Source organism: Thermobia domestica, chromosome 11 (assembly GCF_964235325.1).
Source record: "Thermobia domestica chromosome 11, izTheDome1.hap1.1, whole genome shotgun sequence".
NCBI lineage: Eukaryota > Metazoa > Arthropoda > Insecta > Zygentoma > Lepismatidae > Thermobia > Thermobia domestica.
The window spans coordinates 209,102,333-209,126,885 of NC_137464.1; the positions used below are offsets into that span (position 1 = coordinate 209,102,333).

At 35.4% G+C, this 24,553-nt stretch overlaps 1 protein-coding gene across 1 annotated transcript in view; it reads right to left on the bottom strand.

The window, feature by feature from the left end:
- LOC145664693 (uncharacterized) overlaps positions 1–19,588 on the bottom strand; it is a 96,972-nt gene extending 77,384 nt beyond the window's left edge. The window contains exon 1 of the mRNA XM_081731553.1: positions 19,157–19,588. The gene's annotated coding sequence lies outside the window, so the exon portion shown is untranslated. The remainder of the gene's footprint in view (positions 1–19,156) is intronic.
- Positions 19,589–24,553: the final 4,965 nt, after the last annotated feature.

Consider the following 24,553-nt stretch of genomic DNA (forward strand, 5'->3'; position numbering starts at 1 on the left):
AATGCAGCAGTTACTCATGCTTTCACTCAGAAGAACCTTGAACCAAGAACCACCAGGATCTTACTTAAATTACAAAAATTTGACTTAACATTTCAGCACTGTCCAGGCCGCGAGAACTTTATCGCCGATACACTTAGTAGGTATCCGCCCGAGGTATTGCTTGAACCCGAAACCCATTATGTGCATTTCCTAACGAAAACACAATATGCTGACATTGATTTACATCATATCAAGAAAAATCAGGAAACTGATGAATTATGTCAAACGTTCTTAAAGCGATATGAAAATAGTGGTAATCAGAGTAGAATCGCAATGCATTGTGGGTTAATGTACATAAAACCGTTGCGAGTTCAAAAATGGCTTTTAGTAATACCTCAGGCTTGTATTCACCAAATTATCAGTATTGTTCACTCCACAGGTCATTTTGGAGTTCAAAAATGTTATCGCTTTTGTCGCGCAATCTTTTATTGGAAAAATCAAAAAGCTACCATAAAAAATTTCATCCGAAACTGTATCCAATGTGCGGAAACAAAGTTCGCAAACCGAACCATAGCTCAGCAAGAATATCACATAAGAGCAAATGTACCCCATGAGACTCTGGGGGTGGACCTTATTGGGAAATTACCACCTAGCCAGGGATACTATTATATTTTATCATTAATAGATATTTACTCTCGTTTTGTTACTTTTCTTCCGCTCAGAAAAGCTCATACCAAAGAAATAATAACGGTACTAGAGAGAAGATATTTTCACCTTTTACCATATCCTCAAGAATTCTTAAGCGACAGGGGCCCACAGTTCCAGTCCAAACTGTGGCAGGATTTCTGTGCTAAGTATAAAATTAAACACAAGAAAACAGCTAGCTATTCTCCTCAGGGTAACAGCATAACAGAGCGCAGCCATAAAGAGCTCAATAGGTTAGTTCGGTTATGGTGTAATGAAGATCAAACCACCTGGTATAGATATCTTGTAAAAATACAGGACCTTCTTAATAATTCTTATTGCTCAAGTATTGGTTGCACGCCGGCGGAACGCTTTCTGAGTTACTCTGCTGTTGACAACTACCGGAAGGTGTTCCCATGGCCAAAACAATTAGATTCCGTTGAAAATAGGTTTAAATTTACGGAGATAGATATAAATTCACGAAATTCTAGTAAACGGTCAACACATTCTGTTACTCTGGAGGAAGGTCAACTAGTAATGCTGAAATTACACAACTTATCGTCAATAATAAAGCAGGAATCCGCCAAATGGATGAAAATTTTCACTGGCCCGTTTATCGTGAAAAAATTATTAAAAAACTGCGCTGTTTTGTATAATCTCAAAGGTGAAAGTATCGGAACTCACAATTTTCGAAATTTAAAGATTTTCAATTGTACAGAAGAGAAACGTAGTGAATTACTTGCGCAATACCCCAAGTAGATATAATACACTGTCCTAGAGTGACTGGTAACGTGTGAATGGGATGAATGAGTGTGTTAATTTAACAAGCATCATTAGTTAGTATTCCCAATTAGCAAAATTTTGTTATTCTAACAAAATTTTGTTAATGGGCCGGGGAAAACTGTAATATACCATTACAGTTGAAAGTAATGGCAATTTTTTTTACGCACCCTGTACCTAGTAATTTTTTTTTAATTCAATTTCGGTTTAGTTACACAATTTATTTACTCTCTCTACTTCGAATTAAATATAATGAACCCAAAGGTTTCGTTAGTAACCATATTCCCACTGTATAATATATTTATTTATATTTTGATTAAGTGTAAATCCCATTTTCGGATATATAACTTGAATAGTTACAAGGTTTACCATTCTGACGTCATACCGAAACATAGTTCCGTTATTGGATATAAATTTCCTTAATTTCAGACCAATGTAGATTTTGGCCAGGTACCTAATCTTTCCCTCACCCCCTCTCACTAGTCCATAGTAGCTTTCAGATCCGGTTATATCTGGATTTGCCAAATTTCTATTTGCTTTGTAATTTCCGCGGCTAACGTTTTCGTTCTGATTGGAGGAATTCTCCTACCTCTGGCTTTTTCGGCGCAATATTATCAGAATAATCGAAGACGCTATGAGAGGCGTAGCTTGTGACGTTGATTGACACATTTTGATGGGAAGAAGCTGACATGTTAAGGAAAATCCAGGTAACATTAACTTATTTGCATAGATAAATGTCGTGTGATCAATCAGAAGCCAGGAAATCCATATTTTTGTTGAAAGAACTGTAAAATCAGGGGAAAATATCTGATTCAGGATTTCGGTTTGCAGGAAGCCATGTTTGCTGCCCAGATAGGATAGACAGTATAGGAAAGTGATTTTTTTTTTATCTTTTCAAACTCAAGTAGGGATTAGGGAAATTACGACCTGTTTGGTGCATGTTGTTCGTGTATTAAGTAAATGTGACTTTCTATTATTTATTCAGTAATTGCATGTACGTAGGTTTGATGGTTGTAAAGTGAATAATAATAATGGCAGCTTAAGTTAGCTTAAAAGGGCTCCTATCCCCTTTTCTGAATTGAACCAGTTTTAGCGGGGGAATGGGTTAGTTATTGTTCGTTTTAGGGCCTTTTCCCCTTTCAGGGGAAGGGTCCCTCCATAAACCTCGTTAAGGTGCCCCCAGGGCATCAATTTTTGGCAATCATTATGTAAACAATTGGTCAGGTCAATTAGACCTAGTGTTACCTTTCTCATTTTTGACCCCCTTTAAATTAAATAGAGCCGACTGTATATATCGACGAGGGAGTAATGTATTTTAAATTTAATGTGTTAGGTTATTTTCGTCAACATGCATGTAACTAAATGGTGCATGTTTAGTTTAGTTAGTTGTCTTTATGTATAATACTAACAGTGGTGTATGTAGTTAGTAGTTTTGTGTGAGTGTGTGAATTTTCGATTTGGACAGTGTATAAATATGCTTTAATTTAGTCCCATTTTTCTAACATAAATAAACCAGAGTAAATATTAAATTTCTGATTAATGAGTACAAGTATACATTTCAGTACACGGTAAATTATGCCTCCACTACAGCGCTATAGCGTCAGTTTTCGGTAGTCAATTGTTTGTTGACATTACGACATCGCATGACTTAGTGATTTAGATTGTTTGATTTTGGACAGTTATTCTCAAATTACTTCCCGTGGACATGGTTTTCGGTTCGGATGAGTATACCTTCGTATAAAATAGCATGAGATCTTACTGTACTGAAAATTTCAGCTTGCTAGGTCCAGTAGTTAATGAATAATCAGCTGAAATAAAGAACACCTATTTTCTTAATAGAAGTAAAGTCCATATGCTGTTACTGTTCGTTTAAAAATGTAGGATTAAATTCTCTTTTCCCGTGGCTGTAGAAAATTCCATTGTTGCTTCAGTTTTATCAACAAATCAGAAATAGATTAATCGTTGACAATTTAACTTTCCGTAAATACATGTATGATTTTTTTTTTTTTAAACCTGCAAGGTAAATACAATTTGGGTGCTTCGAAATAAAGAGTACGTGGTTCGATGAATGTGATCGTGTGGTGGTTTGAGCGTGATAGATTGTGATAGTTATATATATATATATTTATTACTGCGTAACGTAAATATGTGTATGGCCTGCGTGTAAAATGTACGAAATAGGGTGTTTATAAAATATTACTTCGTGCGAAAATTAGTAGATAATGAATGAATGTAATGATATGTTAATAATATGATATATAATACGAATGAGATGATGACCCCTATATTTAAATGGATAGGCCTAGTGAATTTTATATAGTGAAAATATGAATATGTTTACGAAGAAAGAAAGAAAAAAAAAATCTCTCGCGTTTTGACTTCCACACCAGTGCATTCATCCAACCGAGTTTGCTACTTGGATAGTAAATTATAGTTGGGAATTGTGTGTTACTTTGCATTTATGTACCTCCTAACAACAGCCCCAGATCTTAAGCCTTTCAATAGATAGAGTAGCATCATGTGGGAATTACTTCTAAAGGTTGACAGAAATGATAATTAAGAAAACCAACTGCTATATCCTGTGATCATCGAAAAGTACAGGTTTCGGTCATTTGTACCTTTAGCATTCATTGCCTCTCCGAGATTTTTTTTTTTTGCTTACCTTATTTAGTTATTGTGCAGTGTTCATATAACTCAGTTCGGACTATCCGATTAAATCAACTGCTACTAAATTAATATTTATGAGATAGCGTACCCGGATGTCGACCCCTAGTCCCCTTAAGTATTTTCGTTTCTTTTCTTAGTTTAATTAGATGAGGGAAATTAACGACATCCCAGACGGTGGCATGTCTGCGCTGGGTAGCCATCGGTGATGTTTCGGTAATTGAAATCACCGATCCAAAATTCAGTTTATTTATTTAATTTTTTTTTTAATTTTGGCGAATTACTAATTAGGGATACCTTAGCTATTACTCTAATTTCATCCCTATTCTGGAATCTTCTAGTTTCCAAGAGGTCGGATGATTTTTTTTTTTCTTGAAATTCTAAATTAGCGCCTTCTCTAACCTTCCGGACGATTTCCGGGAACCTGCTGGTTTGGGCCGGATACGGGGATCGGATTTCAATCTTACAACCAAACTCTTGTGGGATTGGGATCTGATGGACACAGAACTTGCATCCTTGGCAGCAGGGCGTTCCTTGAGTCTACGTATTTGAGTAGACCACCCTTTTGGCATGTTAAGAATATTTTGGCTAAGGATTTGTTGAGAGTGAAATTCGACTTCTGTCTTTGTAGCGTTAGTTATTTCCCACTTAAGTCTTTGGCGCCACTATTTCTTCGTCTTCCTTCTTTTCTATCTCTCTCTCTGTCTTCATTACTTAGAGATTTTTTTTTTTTTCAAATTTTTCAACCTTGCCCCCCCCCCCGGTTTCTGAAACTCATAAAACATACAATATTTCATTTCACTTATTTCGATCGTATGTACTAACTGAGACATCGAGGGATGCAATTTCGTGGAGGTATTGCAGCACAACTCGGGACCATTTTCGCGATATTCAATCCACCACTGGAGAAATTGACGAGAAGGTACACTATGCTTTCGGATTCCTAGAAACCTTCGTTATTCATTGATCATACAACTTATATCAATTGATTACTGATTTCTGGTTTTTATTTCTATTGATTGGTCATATAGTGTGTATGTATTAATAGTTTGGGCCCACTAGTTTCGAATAACATTGATTTTTTTTTCCTGTATATACATCTATATATGTATTTACATAGTGTTAAAAGTTACGTGCCTGCTCTATTTGTTGCATTTTCCACCTCTTATGTCAACTCATTAAATAACACCAGCTATTTTGTTTTTTGTGTATATACGCGGATCTTTAGTAAATTGAAAATGATTATTGATTATCGGGTTTATTCATATGAAATACAATGTTGCAACCTTATGAAGGAAAAAAGGTGAATTTTGATAGTCAGGGTTTTTGTTTTGTCTTTGAGCCAAATAAATATAAATATTTATAAAATATGAATACTTGTCGAATATGAACGGTGATGTAGAATTTAAACGTCGATGAAATATTAAGATAGATATTAAAGTGAAATTTATTGTATTGATTAATATGAATACATATATATATATACGAGTATGTATGTAATGGGCTCGATATTTACCCTGGTCTTGTTAGGTTGCCATAGATTTTAGACACCCGGTATTAACTAACTATTTGTGATATATAGTATTCCCGCGTAAATTGTCATAAATTACTTTTTGTTGAGTTGTTATTAATTTTTGTAACTATTAAAGTGGAATATAATGTTAACTACTGCATGTGAATAAAACAAGTAGCGGGTCGTAAGATAAATAAGAATAACCCTAATCCTTACCCAAATTTACTTTGCGAGTGAAATTAGCAACCTACGAAACAGTGCGCCCCTCCAACGAATCTTTCCATTAGTGAACCATGAAACAAATCCTTCCCCTACGATCGGAAACCAAACTATTCAATATTTAGAATCTTTTGACTATAAGATCTATATTAGGAAAAAAATTAGTGATCTTAAATTCAACGAACTGAAATCTGTTTAATAAGTTAATATGAATACCGGAATATGGAAATATGTTCCCAATATCTGTGACTGGATTTGATAATTTTTTCTCTAATATTAACAAACTTTGAAATTTTAGATCAAGTGTGTCGAGTGACAAAATGAAAAATATAAACATATATGTGATATGAAGCAATTAGTTGTCTATAGTTAAAACAAAACCAATTGAATACTCTCATGGACACAAACCACAGTGCGTAAAGAGAGTTAAGAAAAAAAAAAAAAGGAGCTATTATCGACGTAAAAACAAAGACTCATAAAACTGTCGATATGTCTCCTATTGAGACAAAGACTCAATAAAATATTACTAAAGTTTTTTTTTTTGAATGATTAACCAATTATTTTTTCTCTTCTGCCTGCAACGATATGTATTCATTGCACTGAATTTTAAATATATCTTGACCCTTGAAGTTTCTTTTTTTCTTCTTTTTTCTTGTTTCGTCTTTGGTTTAATTCTTTTTCATGTAATTCAACTTTTAATATATATATAAAAAGGGAAATGTGTTATTTGATCTTGTTGCAAGTAGCGAATTTCTGTGCATGTTTATGAAACATTCTTTTCATGTATTAAATTTTTTGTTATGTTAAACTAAATCTTCTTCTATTGAAATGTAATAAATGTCTATAGCAATGTAGTTAGGTTAGTTTAATTCAACCAAATACAACCCGAAGTATACATTGTCCTGTATGAATGTGTGTGTGAGTGAAATGTAGGTTTAGTATTAAGTGCACCAATTATCTTGTCATACATATGCGACTTATTATAATTATTGGTAGTTATCAATTGAACTCATTGAATGTTAATACTAATTTAAGTTGGCTCTATGAAGGAAGTAAAAAGGACTGAAGTAGCCTGAACGAATGATCAGCATGGGAGAACTGTGAAAGTCAAAATCTTCTACGAATATGTAATACTCTGATTTTTTTTTTTTCTTTCTGTGGTCGTTTCTAACATGCCATCAACTGCGTCGTTCATTTTTCAAATATTGAATATTAGTCTAAAACTTCTGGAAATATTAAATAAACGGTAAAACTAAACTTTCTCATCTATCTCCGAGCTAGATTGGGATAATTCGGTAGTTGGGGTCAAATGGATCTAGATCGGGGATGTATGGGTTAACATGTGTCTACCTTTGATCACCCTGATACCAGACATTTACCCAATAGCTATTGGAAATGATCACCATTAGATAATTATTCACTTTCCTTTACCATATTCCTCAAAATATCCAGTAACAGTTTCCTCTTTATCACCTTCTTACTTTACCTCTTTCCTCTTCTATCTTCCTCTTCCTTTCTTCATCTTCTTCTTCTATTTTTAATAAAACTGAAAGGGGGGTCGTGACTGGGAATTCTATATGTAATAAACACGGTCATGTATTTATTTGATTTTATTTTCTTTAGAAGTCCGATAAAAAGTTTTCTCGTTTCGATCGAATCTAGTATGTTCAAAATTAAGAAACGGCTAATATATTCCAACGTAATTAGACATAAGCTGATAGCTTCATGAACATCCCCACCAGGGGTGAAGGGTTCCCACTTACGACTTATTCTTTTCTTCAAACAGTTTTAGATTGACAAGCAGTGACAGGATTCGTTGTTATGGCGACAGTGGTTGCTGTGGCAACGGCCCCCCCTTTTTCCAGTTTTAAGCATGGTAACTGAGGAAAACAGTTAGTAATTTGTCTGTGTATCTTACAACTTCTTAGTACTAAATTCTTTACTCACGTCTTATCCACGTCCAAGCTTTCGAAATATGATGTCGTACTGATTATTACTTTATTCAAGCAAAATCATTAAAATGTCATCATCCTCGCCTATTATCACGACGTGCCTACAAGGATTTAAAGACTTGGCTACAGCAGTTTTAGCTATAAGTGCGTCAGCATCACTTCTTGCTTGCATGGTTTGAATTCCAGCTTGTGTCAAATGAACCATCAACTCACGGGCGAAACAATCCTTATTTTTGAAATTACCTAAGAATTTATCTTTTTTTGTTAATAATGTGGTTTCATTTGTGAATAATATCAAAGCTGATTGAAACTTTGACTCACGTTGCTTCCGCTCAGCGCCTTTTGTACAGTTTTCAGTGCAATACCCATAAAAAATAGTTGTTGCTTTCATTCCTGAGTTTGGGAGTACATAGGACACATACGAATTGTGCACGTCAAGGTATGTTCCACGTTGTAGCCAAACAACATGATGTAGCCAGCCAGCCTTCTTCTATAACGTACACGATGTTTTCAATTTGAGTTTTAAAATTTGTCCGATATTCAAACATGTCGTACAAAGCGGACTTTTTCGTTTTTCTCATGGACATTTCTGTGAAGAGAGAAAGTGAATAGGGTGCAAGCTCGTAAGCAAAACACTACTGGAGTTCTTTTTTGGACTTCTACTCATATGATTCAGTTGAAGTATGGTGTTTATAGCCAGTAGCTCATCACGGATACGCACTACATTGTGAATTACGGATAGTGGGATGACTTTATCTTTTTGTTTTAGTTTCACATTTCCATAAGTCCGTCCAAACATTCCTTCCGTAGCAGCCAATGCGATTTCCTTAGATTTATCAGTTGACCATTTCATTACCTACCATGCCAGTGCTTAGGGACGCGAGCTCCAGATATGAAGGGAATGGAGAATGCTGGCAAAGCCAACGCAAGAATTTCTTTAGATGTAATATATCACGCGATTGACTGATTTGGTACAGGTCCACATGCCGACCAGTGTAAAGTTCTTGCCTATCTTTGTTTTTTCAAGACATTCTCGTAAGTGGCACGCTGCTGGCATACTTGATACACACCTAGATATTATCTTTTCAGTCATGCCTCTCCCATGGGTCAGTCCACCGCTGCTCTTCATTGCTCTCGCTAAAACCTGCTCAATCGTCATATCAGACCATGTACTATTCCAAAATATATCTTTTCTACGAATAGTGAAGTAAACGTCTCCTGTAAATAGCTGGAACTCATGAAGATACATTTCATCCTCCAACCGCAACATTTCTTGTAAGTACAGATGTGCGTATTTGGCATACAAAAGATACTCAGCTGCATAGGAGTATGGTAACATTTCTCACATGCAGTGAAGATGAAGATTCAAGTCTCCAGTTCTTTCGAACTACAAGACGCATAATTTCTACAAGCTGAAAGTACAGAGAGAATAATTTAGATGTACTGCTTGTTTCTGCAGCAGCGTCAATGAATAACTTCAGGTCATTGGCAATCTTGATTGACTATGTTTGAATGTTGAACAACTACAACAGTATCGATATCTTCTTCAGTCATCAGAGGAATACAAACATTTTGCAATTGACGCACAAACTCCTCAGTGGCGTCTGATTTATTAATTAAACAGTATATATTGCTATTGCTAACTGTGTTTAAAAAAATGAGCTCGCAAAGCACGAGCAATAAGAATGGCCTGACTATTTGTGGCATGGAGTTACTAGCATACATACAAGACCAAAGTTCTTCAATGCTACTACCTTTCATTATATATGCAACTGTTTCCGTAAATGACATTATGGTGTGGAAAACCCCCAAGTCTAACAAACACTGACGGTAATTCACCAGAATTTCTACATGCTGCTACAATGTCACATGCTTTAGAGTAGAAAGGTTGATCCAACGTGACTAAGCACGCTTTTTTGCTTATTTCCTGCACATTCTTTGCTGGTAAACATAAGCGCCAAGTATACAGCATCCATGTTTAGTGGCTGAAGATTGATAAAAGGTTGTAGGTTGTATTATTACTTAATATGCCTGGTACTTATGGTTGTTGCTTGTTACCAGCTGCATAAACCCATTCTAATTCGGGCAACCACTTGAGAATCATCCATGTTACATCGTACAGAAGGTGGATTTCAGTTTGGGTATTCAGAACACGAAGGTATCTTATATCTTCAATGATTAAATCCGAAAGGCGTGTGTACGTTAAAAGTTTTATATTTCATTCATTCTTTGACAGTGTACGTTTTTTGAGCCCAGGTATTGCTTAATGATATGAGAGTGACTGAATATGAATGGACAACATTAGAAGGTATTCTCGTACCAGCAAGAATGACCAAGGAAACCGCTCCGTGTACTATCCTGTAACTGTAAAAAGGGCTGTGCAAGTATGTACGGTTGTCGAAAAACAGGAACTGTGTGCTCTAATTTATGTCAGTGTCCAGGAATTGGATGAGTGAATGCAAAATCAAATGATGAAAAATATGGAGATGAACGAGACAATGATAACCTCATTGATTTCTATTAAAATAAGTCCGAATGGACTAGTTACAAAAATGTTCTTAAAGTGCATACTAACGTGTAATGTAAATATTAAGTTGATTTGAAGATTACTAGGAGGAAAATTGCATTCTAGTTTTAACCCTTATAGGATCTTGGCTTTTTGGGCTATTTTTTAGACTTTCAGTCAAGCAGCTACTGCATCGTCACTATTTATGCTAGGATCATGGTTCATACCTCATTCTCTTCAGAATAGAGCTGGTTTTCAAATGATACCACTTGCATGCCCATACCATATACCAGGAGAGGGAAAATTGATGTCGAAGGGAAAATTTTGAGGGGGAAATTTTTTTGTCCAACTTTGGGCCCCCCTGGCCCCCCCTGTGTGAACGTAGAGACCTCCAAAAAATCTGATAAATAGTACTTTGTAAACTAAATGCGTGTACCAAATTTCAAGTTTCTGTCTTGAATAGTAAGGGCGGGAGAAATTTCATCAAAAATTCCCACAATGCCCCAAATTACCACAAAACACTATGTTCTCAGGGAAAATATTTCCTGAGACATCCCTAATTACCCTAGGGACATGTGTCGCCCATATTCTCTTCAGAATGGAACGGCCTTTCAGACGGTATGACTCACGTGTCTCCATCATGTATGTGAGGCGGAAAAATCATGAAAAACGGATTTTTTTGTCTAACAATCCCTTTTTTCAATTTTTTCCCCTTCTGGACCCACCTGTTTTAATGCAGAGATCTGAAAAAAATCTGAGAAATACTACTAGGTGGGCTGAATGTTTGTACACAATTTCAATCTTCTAGGTGCAAAAGTAAGCCCGCCAAAAAAAATATACCCACCATGTCCCATTTTTCCCTATATAGAAGTATATTTTTCAAAAAATCCCTGAGACGTCCCTAATTACCCTAGGATAATGATTCGACCGTCATTCTCTTCAGAATGGAACTGCCTTTCAGACGGTATGACTCACGTGTCCCCATCATGTATGTGAGGCGGGAAAATCCTGAAAAACGGGATTTTTTGGGTAAAAATATCCCTTTTTTCAACTCTTCGCCCCTCTGGTTCCCCCCTGTTTTAGCGCTGACATCGGAACAAAAAATCTGGTAAATACTACTCGGTGGACTGAATGTTTGTGCAAAATTTCAATCTTCTACGTGAAAAACTAAGCCTGCCAAAAAATAATGAACATAGGCTTCATAAGGGAAAATTTCTATTTCGAAATTATGACGTTATCACCTCCTATGTCTGGACGCAGGACGGTCTGAAACCATACGCAATGTCTTATACAATGTATCTGGACTTGAAAAAAAAAAAAAAAAAAAAAAAAAAAAAAAAAAAAAACCGGACGAAAAAGCTCAAATAGAAGAGAAATAACGCAATGTACGATGAAAAATGCGTATCGTACAAAATGTACGATAAGATCCACAAAGGGATAAACAAGACATTTTTAAAAAATTACATTCAAATGACAATTGTAGTTGAGAGTGATTTTAAGTGTGTGAATTATGATTTTCCTATGAATAGAAGTCTACCAATTTCTGCTACTTTCTAATGCTGTCAATAGATGATTTTTGTGTTATATTTAAGTGATGTAAAACTATGTATCATAAAAACTTACTCCATTGGGGAAAACGTTGGCCATTTCAAGAGTAAATTAATAATGATGATAGTGCAACGGTGGCTGAGTTTTGTTAACATACGATAATTGTCAGTGTTGCAAGTTTTAAAGAATTTATGCGAAAATCACGTTTTGTCCCGAAATTTTGGGTTTTGCGCTTCTTCCACAAATTGGGCTTGATTAGTATAAGTGTTACCTCGTTCGAATTTACGTTTCTTAAGATTTCCAATGACATATAACTCTTGGTCCTATGTGATAAAAGAAGGTGACTAGAACCGTGAAAGTGTATGTCACCTTATGCACTTTTGTACAAAGAGGTCAGAAAGTAACATATGTTATATTTTTTTCTCGGCTTGTATTGCACCGATTTGTGTCATTCTTGGCTATGATTGAGATAAATATCAAGGACATATGTTGGTGGTGTTTCGTTGGTGCGCATTAACTGTCAGTGTTGCAAGCTTCTCATGATTTCTGAAAATATATCTTTTTTAAATAAAAAAGCTGTTTTCTTCTTCCTCTTCTTCTAGAAATTTAGCGCGATGGGCATATATGTTGTTTACTTAGATTTTCTGTCTTTCAAGGTTTCCAACCATATAATACTCATGGCTTTGTGATAATTAGAACGGTGGCTAGAGGAATAAACATAAAGAGTGACGATTTCCATAAATTCCTTGTCGTCGTCTAAAGATGGCGGACATTTTTCAAAATTGCGGGAAAAGCTACAGTGGGATTTTAGGGGACTTTTAGTATGTTATTCCTGACAAATCCCCCTACTTCCATACCAATTTTCAGCTTGTTACTAATTTGTTCCTTTCTCAATCCTATCTTTACTGGACTAAATCATTCATTATCATTATTTATCCGTTTCCCTTTGCCTACAGGGCATATTCGTGGAGCATAAAATAGAAATTTCATTTGATTTTATTGAGTAATCAGCCAATTGTAACAAGTTTGTGATTACTGTGTTACTATATCTGTTAATTTGTTGGTTTAAACATTACATGTGTTCGAAACATTTCAGTCGATCTATAAATATTCACATGGACTAATATAAACAATTTACGGGTATGCTCATGCGATAAAGAAAACGACAGTCAATTCGAAGGTATTGTGGTGAAATAATATTGTTAATGTGTAAAGTACAGCGTCGCAAATCTGTCTTCAACATTGGGGGGGGGGGGGGGTAAGAGCATTCCCATATATATATATATATTTTTTTTTTTTCGATGTCCAAAGTATTTATGAAGTTGAGAAACAATGCTGTGGAAGATCAGAGGAGCAGAGTTGTCTTCAACATTTGGTAGCAAGCAGATTTTAGGCTTATTCTGTGTGGGCGGGCGGAGGGACATAATTTTCATCTCACTTTGCTTTGTGGCATTCGGACACAAATCATCACATTTGTCTTCAAAAGAAACATTTCAAATCGGATTGTTGGGGGGGACAGTCCCCCTCAGTTCCAAGATGGGAGGGGACAAGTCCCCCTCACCCCCGGGATTTGCGCCAGTGGTAAAGTAGTGCGATAATGTAGTAAATTCTCAGAAACCTCATGAACATGATTATCATCTTAAGTTTGTGCGTGCTTGTTTTTACTGAGTGAAACATTTAGGTTATTTTTTAGTTGGGGAAATGTTTTTCCACGTGTTAATTTCTTCGGGTTGCCCCCTGAATGCATAATTATCGAATCCACAATCAGCTTGCATACAAGTAATTAGCTTTCTACTGTCAAATCACTGTTCTTTTATATTGTTGATTTTTTGTTGTTAAGAATGAATAAAATTCGGTTTGTAAGGTTGGTCCAAACATGAGAACATTAATTAGTTTATTAACTCAGGCTGCAAACAATGTCAATAATATAGCAAATTAGTGCACTACAACTTCGTCCTTAGATATTCAAGTATATTCAAATAATTGGTAATAAATAAATAGCCAAATAACTTTCTTTTCAAAGAAGCATTAAATTCTGTTACTTTTCTTATTCTTTGTGTTGCATCGTGTTTTTCGCTACGCTGCAACGTTTCTCTACTGAGCAGCCCAGACAATTTTCCCCTGTACAACGTTTTGACGTACAAACATGGTGGTCAGTGTTTTAAGCACACGAGTAGCAGACAGGAATTTCGCAGATTTCGAGTACTTAGAATTATCGCATGAGCCTATTAACCTGGGCATGAACGAAAGGAAGTGTTCTCTGTAACCAGCTGTCTAAAGTTTTTTTTTTATCGCAATAAAAAAAATAGTGGAAATGTCTATTTCACCGGAAGTGGTTTTACTATGCGGTTATCATCAAGCTTACTGACATCATAATTAACTCGTCTTGGTGAAAGAAGTGAAAGTGATAGTTCTTACTATCACCTAAATTAGACTACTTCAGCGTCACTCACTTCCAGAGGACATTTGAGGATATTTTATTCAAACATTTTTTCGGTTTTCTGTTTGCAGTAAACTAACAGAAAAATGTAGTAATTTCCTGTTCTTTTTGACACTTCCTTCAGCCTTTAAATTCACTCTCACCACGCTAGAAAAAAAAATGAAATCTTGGAGTTTTACGTCCCACGGTTATGCCGGTTAGGCTAAAGGAGACGGTAATGATGAGAGATGAATGAAATGGTGGAATGAAGAAAGTGGGAGGAAACGGGAGAACCCCGAGAAAACCCACGCACACGGTGTTTATCCACCACAAAGTTCACTTGGTGGGAAACACAAACGAAGATACATGGAATCATTGGGCCATAATTCCCAAATATTTTCTAATTGTGTCGACTCAACAGAATTCTTTTAGGCAAAGTATACTTTTACTTGTAATCAGTGCCGGATTTACGTATAAGATAAACAAGCTATAGCTTAGGGATCCAGTCCTTTGGGGGCCCAACAAATTTAAAGGAAAAATGTGAGTGTACATTTACAAAATATAAGATAAAAATAAAATAAAAACTACATACATCAACAGTATTTTGTATTGTGTAAACTCCTACGATAAAATTAATGGGGCCCCTTCTGCAAGGCTGCTTTCTAAAATATTACTAGTTCACTCATTTCTATGTATAGGTTCCTACGTTCTCCATGGATTGGTTGTATGGACAATATAGCGTATACTCATTACACCCCCCCCCCCACACACACACATACACATACACAGCGACAATTTGTCATTAGCAGAGAACAGCTAGACATACGTGATATAAGGCGTTTCATCAAAACTAACTCCGGCTTCGCTTCTAATCATATATCTCTTCAATACCTGGTTCGTTCATCTTCATTTTTAGTTTTTTTCAAGCACTAAAGATTTGAATAAGGTAATAACTTAGCACAGAACTTCTAATTTTTACGGATTCTTTACTTTTATCTTTAAAGAAACTAGATGCAATTAGAGAAAATAATTAAATCAACATCAGTCTAGGTCAAAGAAGAAAAAAAATCATCATAAAGAAATGGTTAGTAATTTTTGCCTTTGGCAGGGAAGGCCCAAGTTCGATTCCTGTTGTTGTGTCATAGGTTAAGCATTCGTCCAAATATAGACTCATTCTGGAAAGAGACGTTACAGAAGAAACATAAAGAAACGTGATAAACAAACAAACAAATATATATACAGTGTTCGAAGTGGAAAAAAAGCAGAGACGGTATGTTTTATTATGATTTTGACTCGACATATCAGCTATCTAAATGTTGAAATACAGTGAGGGTATGTTGCCTAAAAGATTGCATTTCTATTTACATAATGACTGAAAACCACTGGAGAAATTCTCTTTAGTTACAAGAGGGAAGGGCATAGAGAGAATTTGATCCCTCGCCATCAACTTTCTGAAAAAAAAAAAAAAAAAAGATATCCCCTTATGTTATGTTATAGAGGATTATACACGAAAATGCTCAAAAATCGAGTTTTTATATTGACAATTTCCTGCGGGAAAGCTCCTGGACCTCCACTCGACTGAGGGGTATTCCAAACCCCCGGAAGAATTTCTGCCACAGCAGACAACCCCTAATTCCGCTCATGCTCAAAACACGACTTTTATATGAATTAAGAGAAGAAGACACACACAAATACATACAAAAGAAACAGTTAAATATGGCACATCAAAATATAAACTAGATAAACTCATCCATTTTAAAAACAAAAGATAGGGAAAAGATAACAAAAATGGCGGTGTTGTCAACTTAGAAATTATTCTACATAAGAAATAAATATTTTTATGTGCAAAGCTACTTGCCAATTACTATGTATAAAAATGGATTTATTCAAGGACATCTAGTCTACCGTGACGGTATGATTTGATCACCGAAAAACCAGAGGCGGTATGGCATACCACCGCATACCGTATCACTTCGACCACTATATATATATATATATATATATATATATATATATATATATATATAGGGCCGGATCCAGAATTGTTTGAGGTGGGTGCACCATAACCAATCACACTGAATCTCTTCAAAGTGACATGTGGCAATATTCCTTACCACTGACAACACTGATGCATAGAACAGAGGAAAGCATTTTAAAGAGAGTCGCAGGAAATGTTCTCTCCTCCTGGCTTCTGTTTTCCTACGTACTTGACAAATGTTATATTGTTTTGCTTGGTGAATCCTTTTCCTTCAACCTTTAGAAAATCGATTAAACTATTGCTTTCGCAAAACTTTGCTTTCTTTCAAGCATCAAACGGAAACATGATGGCAGAAAGTTTCAGAAAGTGTTGCTATTTTCACTGCTAGCTTCTCATTTTAGATAGTGTATATTTACAACGAAGGGGGGTGTTGCAGCCCCTAAATCCGGCTCTGTATATATATATATATATAGATAGATAGATAAATAGATAAAGATATATATGTACCTACACTTCAGAATATTATTATTATTATTATTATTATTATTATTATTATTATTATTATTATTATTATTATTATTATTATTATTATTATTATTACTTTCTTTGACAAACATTGAAAATAGATAAATAAATAGACCGAAATACGTATGAAAGAGTGAATAGGCTAGTTTCAGGTTATGGATTTTATTTTACACATACTTTCGTGAAGTTGAACTAATTTTAATACAAGCATTTAACAAGTATACAAGTAGTGAAAGAAACAATAAAATTTTAATTCATTTGGTTTTCCACTCATGTTTGGTTTACATTTATTAAAATGGTTATGTTTCAGATGGTGACGACGTACGGCCTTCATCTTGAAATTTGAAATAATATATAATTTCACTACCATTATGAAAATATCATTTTAAATTTAAAATAAAACAATATTGTTTCCATTTTAATATAATTAAAGAAAGAAACATTGTCACACCTATTGAACTGTACCGTACTATTTCTAGTAAGCTATTATTCAATTTCCAATCATGCACTCCATTTAAATTGTTTGGCTTACTCGCGGTGGCTCAGTGGTAGAGCGTTCACCTCCGGTGCTTGGGGTACCTGGTTCGATCCCAGCTCGCGCCGTGTAGACTTTGTGGTGGACAAACACCGTGCTCGTGGGTTTTCTCGGGGCTCTCCCGTTTCCTCCCACTTTCTTCATTCGACCATTTCACTCATCTCTCATCATCACTGTTTCCTTTAGCCTAACCGGCATAACCGTGGGACGTAAGAACTTCAAGATTTCATTTCATTTATTTGTTTGGCTTATTAATGTAAGTAGACCCAGTGGGAGGCACTCAGCTGAAACGGTGTAACAGTTTTTCTCAAGATTTTCCTGGGTTTTCCTTATTCATACCAGGCAAATGCTGGGATGGTTTCAATCCGCTTCCTTCCTTCCCCACTTCCCCGGATAATATGTTCGCATTGTGATATCACCCCTCATACGTAACGGGCATAAGGCTGTAGGTACAAGTTAGGTACGAACCCAGTGATTTTTGTTGGGAGGCGTTCAATACTACAAATCACTACGTCTATTTAGTATTCAACGGACATTTCTGCACCCGGAAAGATGATAAGTAATTGTAAAATACTTTCATCTATATTTTCAGAAATAGTGTTAGATCTAGATTGTTTTTATAAGAGAAAGAGTACAGATGAAGTGTAAGATTAAGTGTTCATGATAAATAAATAATTTCCCTATTAAACAAGTACGTATAGTTTTGGGAGGCTGCGGTGGTACAGTGGTAGAGCGTTCACCTCTGGTGCATGGGGTCCTTGGTTCGATCCCATCTCGCGCCAAGGGAACTTTGTGGTGGATAGACATTGTGTGCGTGGGTTTTTCTCGGGGGTTCTCCCGTTTCTTCCCACTTTCTTCATTCCACCATTTCATTTATTTCTCATCATCACCGTCTCCTTTAGAATAGTCGGTATATTCGTGGGACGCAAAATTTACAGATTTTATTTAATTTTCAAGTATATTTTTATTGAGAAAGTGTACAAATTATGTTGAGTTAGAAAGTTTTGTGGTGGATACGGATGCGCATGAGACGAGTCGAGACAGGATTTTCCTGACAAAATTCGAGTCGAGACATGGTTCTTCCAATAGACAAATATACAGTTTTCGAGTCGAGACATCATTTTTACAATACATTTTCGAGACGAGACAGCCACAAATCTTGTCTCGTGCACATCGTTAGTGGTGGATCTTGACCCCGTGGGTGCTCTTCTGGTGCCAGTAATACCCATAAACATATATGAGTAGGCTTTTAACTCCTTATATAAAAGCACGAGGAATGTAACAAAATTCACTTGTGCATAATGTCTAACGTTGAAACAATATTTTAATTGTTACACTCTAAATTGAAATTGATAATCACACAACAGCTGACCAATTTTATTTTATATTACTTGAAATCTGAAGTTGAAGGTCACATAACTGGCTTTTAGAACATTATTATTTTAATGAAGCCAAGCCAAACTTGGCTTGAAGGAGGGAAATATAAATAAAAACATACTAATTTAATTAAAAATATAATATCCGCGAAAACTACGTTGAATACAAAATATATAACCATGAACATATGCTGTAAACATAATTTTCTGCAAAATATAGAACACTAAAGTGATTTAAATCTAACTATGTAAAAAAATATGTATGCATTTAACCATGACCTTTTATCAGAATTAATTTACAGAATTGTAAACTAATATCTTTTCTTTAAAAATGAAAATATACATTACCTAATTTAATTGATGTTCCATCTAAAATAATCTGTGAAGGAACTAAGCACTATTTTGTAATGTCAAGGAAATAGTTTTGATTATAGGCAGTAAAAATATGAAATTAAAACTCTTTGGGAAAGTATCTTACCTGGGCGTATTTATGCCCCCTTCTTCTGCGAATTGAAACCAATTTTCCAAGGACAAACATTTGACAGACGCATTGCGTTGATTTTTAAATATGTTTTGTCTTGGTTCTAATAATGTCAGTTTCAGCAACATTGCTATATTCTTGTGTTTTTTTCAGAAAACTAAGTTTGTGAGTCTTCAATGATGATTTAACTTACGAAGTTTCACAACAACACATGCTGAGGAAAAATTCCCTTTAGCGGTTAGAGCTGTGAAATTCACTGGCACGGCCGCATATTGGTGGCGGATCAATTGTGCTACAGAGTCCAGCATCCTGCCATCTGACGTAAGAACGGAGCATCACACTGGAGAGAATTCTGGAAAAACGATCGTTATCATGAATGGGCAACAACTTTCGCATTTCCAACCTCTTCGTTCTTCCCACTGTCAGCTGCCGTTACATCATCTTAGAAAAGAAAAAAAGGGTGGCGAACACGTGTTCCAATTAAAGAAAGAATAATAAATACTGTATTTAAAATAAGAAATTCTTTAAAAATTATAATCTAGTATTTGAAACTCGAATTTAATTTATGAAAACTTCATTATGTATTTACCCTATTTATCCATCCGGGAGGGGGGGGGGGAAGAGAGAGAGAGCAAGAACATTCTATCAAGATCAAGAACTATCAATTTGAACCAGGATCAGTGGCGGATCTAGCCCTGGCCGAGGGGACCTAGGCCCCTCCAGAGTAACAAAAATAATTTACGTTATTGTTTATATATTTTTGAAAGTTGATAGTAAACCAATGATACACCTATCATAGTCTGCGTTCTGGCTGCCTCCCAATTTTTACCTTCTAGGTCCGCCACTGGCCAGAATACGGAGAATCAAAAGAAGGGGATATTCAAATCGGAAGTTGATATTCAAACCGGAAGTGGTAGAAACAACCATTTCCGGTTTTAACGTTGATCACTATAGAGCAAAAACGATATTAGATAACTAGAAACAATTTCTTGCAATCGATTAAGCATGTCAAGAATATATTTTATATCCATGCTTAACGCTGTACGAAAATTGATGTGATAATCTGCTACAACTTCCGGTTTCAATATCAATCTACATACAGCAGAAATGAATCATTTCCGGTTTTTAAAGTAGATAGCCGTAGAATAAAAACGGTAATAGATAGTGAGAAACAGTTTTCTGCAAACAATTAAGCACCCCAAGAATATATTCCAGTTTCATCCTTAAAACCGGAAGTGACAAAAATCCACGAGAACTTCTGGTTTCAATATTGATGTTCTACAAAAGAGCAAAACGATAAGATGTATTAAGAAATTATTTTTGGAATCAAATTAGCATTCTACCATCTTCAACTGCTTTCGATTTTGAGATTGTTTGCTGTTGGATAATAGATAGTAAAAGAGGTTTTCTGCAATCATTTAAGCCTCCAAAGGATACATTTGAACTTCACTCTAACCTTCTACTGGAACCGGAAGATGTAGAAATCCACCACCACTTTCGGCTTCAATATTAATTGAGATAATATGACACCATACAACCAAACTTCTTCACGTTGGTACACACATTAGTATAATTTACCTGAAATGCCCAATAATATAATAAAATGAGAAAGTAACTTCATTTCATTTTTTTATCATTTTTAAAATTATTTTCTAAGTGTCATTATGGTTTAAATCAATGGTCCCCAACCTGATGCGTGTGCCCCGTAGGGGGCATGAAGAGCAAGTAAAATGGACGCAAGGTATTGACAAAAATAAACCACATTCGTAATTACAAATATTACAAGTATTGTAACAAAGAGGTGTTACATACCGTGCAAAAACAAACTGACTATTGATGAGGAACTGTGTGGTTCCATTGAAAACAAAGCTGATATAAAAAAAGACTGCAGTGCAAAGGTATACAGAAGTTTTGGTGGAAAAACGTAAATTATAGACAATTATTATTGTTGTTTTTGAATATTTGACAATTCAATAGTGCATCTGAAATCGCAAAAGAGGCCAGCAGACCAATGAGTAACCAATGGGCAATGTGGTTCGGATTGAGAGAGCCGTGAAGTATACAGGATTCACGAAGGGGTCGTCAGCAAAACAAAGTTAGGAACCACAAGTTTAAATAGATATAGTTTGATATGAAATACAAGAATATCTTGTGTAATGTGGTTGTAAACAACGCGGGTATTGTTACTATTACACATACTATTCTCTGTCCCATCTTACTTTTAAACTACCATAAACAAAAACCTTGCAATTAAAACACGCTGATTTGTCCCTGAGTTACTGACGCATGTACTCTAATGAAAAAACAAAGTTCATAAGACCACATGTGTAATTTAATTGTCTTGTATTTCTGTAACCTTAAGAGTAAGGCATCACTAACCAATAATGGTTATAAACAGTGAAAGGTTACGTTTAGTTTTGTTTACTTCTGTTTAGAAGTAAGAGGGAACTAGGAGTACCAGTTTTAAATCATCTAATTTACTGCAGAGTTTAACTCCCGACAGCGCAAGTAGCAACATCTATCGGCATCAGTTAAGGAAGTGATAGTGCTGGTAGAGAAATCTTTTAGCGTAAGGTTTTATTATTAGGATTAGAGGGCGACTCACAAAGTGAGAATTAGTCGTTTCTTATTAGGATTCACGAATTGGTAATGGGTTTGCTAATTCATTTTTTTAAATAACTAAAGAAAATCAATTAATACTACGTATAGATTGGAAATACTGTATAAGTCGAGTCCAATTGGCTTGTGGCATGACGTTATTAACTATAATCAAAGGATTGGAGCGTGGTGGCTCAGTGATTCAATAGTCACCTCTGGTGCGTAGGGTCTCAAGTTGGATTCCAGGCATGTAAGTTTGTGATGGGTGTTCTCCACCTCCTGGTTCCTTCGACATTTTCATTCCATCAGTTTCTTTCATGATAATTTACTTTCATTTATCGTCAGTCTTCTTTAGCGTATAGGGCACAATTTTGGAACATAAAATTAAAATATTGAGTTTCCGTTTACAATAGGTTATACAATTTGTATATGTGTTTTAACAACTTTTAAATGTTTAAAAATATTCCCTGTATTATAGTTGGAACTCAATAACACGAATTCCTTGATAATTCCCGGTGGGAGCTCATGTGGTTCGGATTCCATGTTAATAAGTAGGTCCACGTCTCATATAGCCTCGCTGCTCAACAGGACGTTAAACTCAAAATCAACTCAACTCAACTAAATTTTTTTTACATTTTCTTGAACTCTCCATAACACTCAATGTTAAAATAACCTCTGTAAGTTAGAATATTTAAAAATTACAACCTCAGTATGTCGAATTTTAAGGGTTTCATAATTATATGTTTTTTTAAAAAAAAAACTCGGTAACTCAAACTTTTGTATCTGTAAACATCTACAAGTTGAAGTTTACCTGTATATGTCGAACTTCTCTTGATGTGACGCCAATAACTCGAAGCTACACCGTATATAACTCTATGGTTTTTCGTAATTATCATTGTTACTAGTCCTGTCATTGTTACTAATGTGTACTGTAATTGTGTTTTACTCATGTCTAGACATATAAAAAGCCCCCTCTACTTGTTATTAGGTCAATAATCTTCTCCTTTCCACAAATCAGCCCAAGCTTGTCTGTTGTGCGGTCATCTTATTTAATTTACGGAACTCACAACTTTGAGTTATAGAGATTATACTATAGTAGTCACTTTTAATAAGGAACACGGAACTGTGGTATTTTGAATTTTTATTATGGCCACCGTATTATATATATATATATATATATATATATATATATATATATATATATATATATATATTCATTTTTAAACTAATTTATTCTCGTACATTTTGCGATAAATGAATTCAAGAATTCAATTAAAACCAACTGTATAGGCCTATATGTAGACCTAGAACTTCTCTGTTTTACTTATCGGAGACGTTTACCGATTGTATTATGAAAGGTAAGATGGATTTGTGATCTGAGAAGATAACTACCGGTACATCAAGGTGATTTTGACACGAATATATCAAACTTCCTAGCGTCAAGGTTTCTTTACATCAGAGTTGGCGTGGGTCAATGAAAACTTGACCCACGACCCACTGACCCACCACCCACCGTGACCCACTCTGACCCACCACCCACCATGACCCACTCTGACCCACCACCCACCATAACCCACTCTGACCCACCATGACCCACACTGTAACCAATAACCGTGAAAATAAGTGCCTCCTACCATGAAAAATATACGGTTTACCGTTTTTCTAAAATAATGGTAGGAGACCGTTTTCCTGTCAGATGCTTGTGTCGGGCATGCGCATTGGAGAGTAAAAGCACATGTTCGAAGCGAGGATTGATGGCGCGTATGTTCGGATGTGTTGTGCTTTGTTTTGTTTTGTTCCTTTCTTTTGTTTGTTTGTTTAGTGTGTGGTTTTCTGGTGCGATCTATACAGTACTAGTGTTCAAGATATCCTGGGAATTCAACATTAAGCAAGGTAATGTATGGGAAAGCACCATGTTAATATTTGAACTTTGTAGATCGCTCCAAAGTGCAACGATGCGAAACCAAGAAGCTGCTGGATGTATAAACTAAAGTTCTTATGATAATGTAGCCAACTACGAGTGGTGGTGAAGCTAGAATTAGAATCACATATGTTGAAATACTTTTTAAAAAATTAGGAAAAGTGCTTCGTAGTTTACCGTACTTAGTACAGCATTACATAAATTGTGTTGCATCAACTGGAATGTTACAGAAATAAAAGTATACTGTCACTCATGTGTGCCCGAAGGAGGGGCAGGGGGTCGCTCCCCTAGCTAAAGAAAACGTATTAAATTTCTTAATACAAATAAAAAATATCAAGTGTAATAGAGTATATAGTAACCAGGGAGATGAGTCCCGTAGAAAATTTTCAACGGGAGCCCATGCTGTCATTATTTTTTCTGGATAAATGAATTGTTAGATTTGAAAAATATTTCTGTAAATGTTTTTATCTTTAATTTTGTTCTGAGCACCTATAATCTGTTCTGGTGTCTTGTTAATACATTTGAGCGCTTAATAAATATGCAAAAATTCGATACTCTGGAAGTTTGGTGATTTTTTTATTTTTTATTTTTTATTTATTTATTTATTTTTTTTTTAGCATTGATGCCACTGTTACATGATTATGCAAACACGTATTTATTAATTTGGGATAGCGGATACTGGATACTGTAGGCAGTGTTGTGAGATGTCATATGGTTTTACACTTGTTTAGTCGTAGTTCTGGTCATTCTAAGCTATGTTGTCGGGTGCCTGCCTGGTTATCTGAAACCGTAATAATGCGACTAATCGAATGAATCGCTGATTAGAATATTTGAGGTCTATTAGTCTACTGGTAGTCATAACGAAAATACATGCG